The sequence below is a fragment of the Microtus ochrogaster genome, chromosome X (assembly GCF_000317375.1).
Source record: "Microtus ochrogaster isolate Prairie Vole_2 chromosome X, MicOch1.0, whole genome shotgun sequence".
NCBI lineage: Eukaryota > Metazoa > Chordata > Mammalia > Rodentia > Cricetidae > Microtus > Microtus ochrogaster.
Genome location: NC_022026.1, coordinates 13,973,931 through 13,979,967, shown reverse-complemented (window position 1 = coordinate 13,979,967; position 6,037 = coordinate 13,973,931).

Here is a 6,037-nt window from a genome sequence, read left to right as displayed (position 1 = left end):
GGTAAGGGTGGGGGTGGGGGTAGGAGTGGGGGCGGGGTGGACAGAGAGCTTTGGGGAGCTGAGTCTGAGAGCCAGCCAAGTGGTGACTTGAAAAAAGCAAAATTTTCCCTACACAGAAGCTAGGGCCAGAGGTGGAAAGCGTTCGTGTTCCTACTCCTGGCCCCCTCCTCCTCCCCCAGGTGCAGAAAGGAACCTTAGCGTCGGGCAGGACCACTCGAACCCGGGTCGTGGTTCTTATTTTCCGCTATAACCGAGGCTCCCTCAGCAACTTTGGCTTACTGGGGTTTACATGTGTATTAGGCAGCCTAAATTAACCAATAAATCTCTTTTATGTGTCCCCCAGTTGTATGTGGTCTGGTCTAAATATCCACATGTCTGCATGGATAGGAAATATAATAGGATCCTTTCCCTCACACTGAGTTCAAACAGTAAAGGGGGAAAAGATTTATTTTTTTATACCCAAATCTAAAGCAATAAATAAAATCAGAGAAGCTGATCACTGCCAAACGAGCAAAGCTTTGAGTCTGATTCTTTGTAGGACCTATCTTGGAAGAGGAGGAGGAGGAGGAGGAGGAGGAGGAGAAAAAGACCCGCTGTGAGGGACAACGGGGTAGAACTGGTTTCTCCATAGAACTCAGAGCCTCAGTCACTTTGCCCTTCTTCCCAGTCGCCTCAAAAACAAACCATGTGCCGCACACTCTGTTATGCTGTATTTTTAAAAATTCTGTAGCGGACACGAAATGATCCTAAGTCGGAGACCTAGCAATTTTCTTTAAGTCCAAGGGAAACACTGCGGTCTTTTCTTCTGTTTTATATTTAGAAAAGACTTGCAATCTAACACTCACAACATTTTAAAGACCCTTTAAACCCAGCAAGCGGATTTCCGTTCTGCCAATGCTTCCTGATTTATTTCAATAAATGAATCTTTGAATCCAGGAAGGGAATTATTCCAAGACGCTGAATTTGGTGCCCCTGCCTCTCCCCAGTGGAGTACAAAGTATTCCTCCTTGGAACCTGTCCTTGAAACTCACCATTATTCGCAGGGTTTTTTTTTTTTTTTTCCTGGTAAACGACAATTTCTTTACATAAATCTCCACCCTCTCTTCAGAGTCCCAGATCTTTTAAAAAGAAAAAAACCCCAGCAAATGGCAATAAAAAAATGAAGGGGGAGGGAAAGAGGGGGAAAGAATGCGTTTTCGAGCCGGCTTTATTTTTATGCTAAGATAAAGCTCTTAATTGGCTTCAGCGGCCGAGCTGAGCAACTCTGGGACCTGCGGACACACTCTCTTGAGCTCCAGATTTTACTGATTCCATCAGGTTTCCCTATGGTCTGGTCATTTGGCAAATACTTTATAAGCCCTAAATACCTTTAAAAATTAATAGAGAATCAACAGATAGATATTGCTAATGAGCCTTTTCTTTTTCTTTAAAACAAGTGTGTTTTGTCTTTGTCCTGTGCAGTTTCAAGGCATATTGTTGCCCAATGAAATGCAAACCAGACAAGAATGAGACATTTTCGTTGTACTTGTCAATCAGGGCTGTGTGGACAGATATATACACTTGAACTTCGGAGACCCAGGCTGAAGTAAATGGGGCTAAACTTGGAGACAGAGGCAGGGAGTTCCACTAAGGCTATCAAAATCCAGTTGGGGCTTAAAAAGGGAGCTTCTGAAGGACAGGAAATTGAGTGACACAAAGTGGTCCGCCAAGTCTTGGTGAAAGGTTCCAGATAAAGGGGGATTCTGTCTCTTCAGGTACTGTCCCCAAAGAGTTACTCTGTGCCTCCAAGGATACCCAGTTGTTTTTCTCCAGTAGTCATGTGGTTTGGATGCCGCAAGGACAAGTCACATTGAGAAAGGATCCCCCCCCCCCCGCTTTTTTTTTTGGAGACCAGAATACCCCGTCAGGAGAGGAGTGGCCATTCTAGGAGATAGGCAGAGAGAGGATACCAGAAGAGATACACAATGGTACAGTTTTAAATTAACTATTTTAGTCACACAATGGTACATTTACAAGTTCTTCTCCAGAGACTCAATGAGATGGGATAAGGAGAAAGGATTTCAATGTCGAGCTTGCCTAGCATTATAGAACACATTAACGTGCAGTTACCCTGAACACCAAGGTTATCTCTAAGTGCCTAAATGCTCAGTTAATTCTAAAATGTAGATTATCTCAGTTCTCAGACAAGTAAAGAAGCCTTAGACTATTGTGCCATATTTGTTCATTCATTTCTGTTTTGTCTTCCTTCTTAAATAACAGGAAACCTATTTCTGGAGCCCAGTGGGGTTTCTAGCAGGGGGCCCCCATCCTTGGCGATTAGTTCTAGTGCACCCATTTCCCCCGGTTCAAACCTATTCCAACACTGCCAGCTTCCTCCTCACTATGGGGCAGAGGCTGTTATTTCCTTGGTTTTCTTTTCTTCTCTAGAAGTTGAGAGCATAGATTCTTGACCCCCTTAAAAATTCTTTCTCAGATCTCAGGGGAACTTTGCACAGTTCAGGAGGGACATTTTGTCATTTATCTAGTCCTTTCCAGGCGATGGGATAGGAGGTATCGACTTTGATATTAAAACAAAGCACAGGACCTCCCTTTCCTCTCTCACCCCTACCTCTAAACCAGACTGAGTCAGGAGAATGAGGTATCTGGTTTGCACTTGAATGGCCAATTATAACCCGCAAGTCCTAGCTGACTCTGGCCTCTTGTGTTCTGATGGCTCAGGAGCCAGGAATGGTCCTTAAATCACCTTTAAAGGGCTAGAAGTAGAAAAGGAAGAAGAGGGAGAAGAGATTATGCTACAGATACTGCAGGTGGCCAGGAAGACTTAAAACGTCTTCTATTGGGTCTTTTATAGGAAAGGCCTGCTCACTCCTGTGCTAGGAAATGACTTAGTCTCAGAGAAAAGTCCATCTTCCCTTAGGTGTTACACATGCCCCTCATTTTCAAGATACATTTGGTACTAAATATGGTTTTCCCCCCCCTGCTAACCATCTCAATTACTTGTGAGGATCTCTGGCTTTGGCAAACTGTGAAAAGTAGTCAAAGTATGGGGGGCTGTGGAGAGAGGAAAGAAGGGATGAAATGAGTGAGAGAAATGAGGAGAAAGAGTTGTGAATATCTCAATCAGTGACTAGATGACCTCTGACCCTGAGGGTGGTTTTATTGTCTCTCTTCTTTGGCTGGAGATACATAGTTTATTGACCCTTTCTGCGTGACTGAACCCTGAGGGGCAACCACAGCCACCAACCAAACCAAGGCATGTGAATCCAAGCCGAGGCTGCTAAACAGCTTGCCTTCAGGAAGCCAGAGGGAAGTGACCTCCATTTCCTAGGCCCAAGGGGTCTTCAGGAACACAGAGGTCAGTATCTTGCTTCTCCTCAACTCAACTATGCCCTCAGAGATCAGGACATGGAGTTCGCACACATAACCCTCTCTCACAGAACCACTCCCTCCCTCCTTTTCTGCCCTAAACAAATGCCTTTAGCCAGTAGACTTATTCTTGGGTCACCTTCTTGTACTTCCTCTGCCTTCAAGTGTGAAGATGGGATGGGCTAGGGTATAGCTTACTGGTAGACTGGATGTTTAGCATACTCTAGACCCTAGGCTCTACCCCCCAATTCTGAAAATAATAAATAATCAAATAGACTGCTATAATGATTTTAGGATATTTCCAACAATCTGGCTGCTGAACTACTTCCCCATCATCTTTCTCTTCTGTAGATCTCTCACTCCCTCCTTTTTTCATTGCCTCTGACCCTGCCAGGGATTTTTCCTTCTGTATGCATCTCTCCTCTTCCGCTAACACGTGTCCTTTTAACTTGGCTTTGTTAGATTATGCCTCTCTTCTCAAGAGTAGGCTAACCTGACAAAGAGGTCCTCCAGACTCAGGGAGCCACTCAACCCATGAAGAGCTCCCAAATTGCAGAGAAATATATAAAAAAAAAAATGAATGTTTTTTTTTTCTTTTCCTCCCTATATACATGGTGACATATATACTAAAATCTCCTCCATTCTTTAAGTGTACTTCCTGTATCTTCCTCGGCAATCCTACTTTGAGGAGTATGATGTGGATGGGATAAACTGTCATATCAAGGAGCCTATGTAAATGTTGCTTATCCATGTGCCTCATGGGAAAGTAGGCGTAGAAAAAAACATCCTGCACCTAAGGTCTTTCCAAAGGTGGTAACTGTGGGAAAGTCAGCTTGGAGACAGAGAAGCTTGAATGTCTAAAAAGAGATGCTATGAAATTCCTAAATGGCTCAGCATGTTCTTTTCCTTCTAAAACCACAGGAGTCATCATGCTTCATGTGGGCAGGGGGTCTGATCACTGTTCCTTGTCTTTGCCTTGTCCCTACCCACCAGATACAATGAGACTTGGTGCAGAGCATTGCCTTGCTCCTTTCGTCACCCTGTCACATTTACCTGAACCTCTTTCCCTATTGGCCCTGACTGTGTGTGTCCAAGCTTTCCTTCCCTCTGTCTTTCAGGATCCGAGTTCAATGCCCACTTGGCCCTCTGCATTCTCTGTGCTAGTTTCCCCTGCTTTTGTCAGATTCATAGAGAAGACTTCAAGAGCAGAAAGGCCTGGTTTTAGTGAGAAAGCCCTGGATGCCTCCACGATGGGTGAAAAAGTGAAATTCCTGAGTCCAAGCTCTCTGTCCAGCCCTGTCTTCCCTACCCCCCTGCACACACTTCAGTACTCAGTTTGATCAGGGCTAAAGGTCAAGTTCTTCTGAGGACCAAGGGCAGCTTAAAGGCATTAAATATTCTGGAAAATCCTTCTTCATCTCATCACTTAAATACCTTTTCTCCACTTTAGAAAAAAATCTTCCTGTCTTCCATCCTCCTGAAGTGGTTTTAACCTCTAAAGTTTTTGGAGCCAAGAGACTCTCCACTGATTGTTTGGTGGTTTCTATACAGCTTCTAACTGGTGTGGCAGATATACACAGAAGTTTGTAATTTGCTCCCTAGGAGGGGAGGAGTATCCACGGCCTTAACAGACCCACTTAAACACCAGCTCCCACATTATCTGCTAGTGGCATGGGTCTCAACTGGAGATTAATATTGAGCGTCTAGTTTTCTTTGCTAAATTTGACACTCTTCCTCCCCCACCACCAATTTGAGAAGGGAAGAGATTCTGTGTTTCTGCCCTAACAGCAATAGGGTGGATCCAGGTTGAAACTCCTGGCTTCGGGCTGAAATAACCTTAGAAATTTTAAATAAAGAGATAGCTATCCGCACCCTAGACTGCCTACTCCATGTCTAGGGAGGGGGTGCCAGGGAACTGCTATCCAAGCACTTCGTTAACTGGAGTGTGACATCATCCCACCATAGCAACTATTTGGAGTCTTAGTGCTCCCGCAGATGTTCCAGGCCTGTCTTCTTGGGCCCTGGTATTATGTCCCAGCTTTCAGTTGCTCTAAGTCGGGGGGGGTATTCTGCTGGTAATCCTGAATTCCCCACTCTAGATTTCTGTCTCTCTCTGTTCCCTTGGCCCAACAGATGTCCCATGTAGAAAAATCTTCAACTTCTGTCTCACTCTTTCAACTCTTCAGAAATATTCCCTGGCCCTCATCAAAAGGGGATGAAATCAAGGAATTCTGATAGAAATTATTTGCTCCTAGATGTGGGAGCAATTATTTTGAAAGGGCTATGCTTTAGCTGTGTACACAAGATTTCTACTGGCCGATTGTGACAGAAGGGGCTACCTGAAGAACAAGGCAGTTTTCTTCATCTCAGCAGCTCCACTCCTAGGAGGCCTTAGAAGAAAAGAGAAGGGGACAGGGGTGTTACTTGCAATTGCTCCCTAGTGACATTTGCTCACTTGGCTCTTCCTCTTTCTGCCCTAGCTACATGCGTACATCTTATGTTTTCAGGGAAGGCAACTTCATGCCACTCGGTGTCCAGACAATTGAAAGGAACAGAGGAAGCTAGATATTGCAGCTTGGCTCCACTTATAAAGGCATCTCTTTGAAACAAGAGGAGTCAAGAGGTAAGAGGGATGCTTTGGCTTTATAGAAAGACTTCTTTTATTGATAGA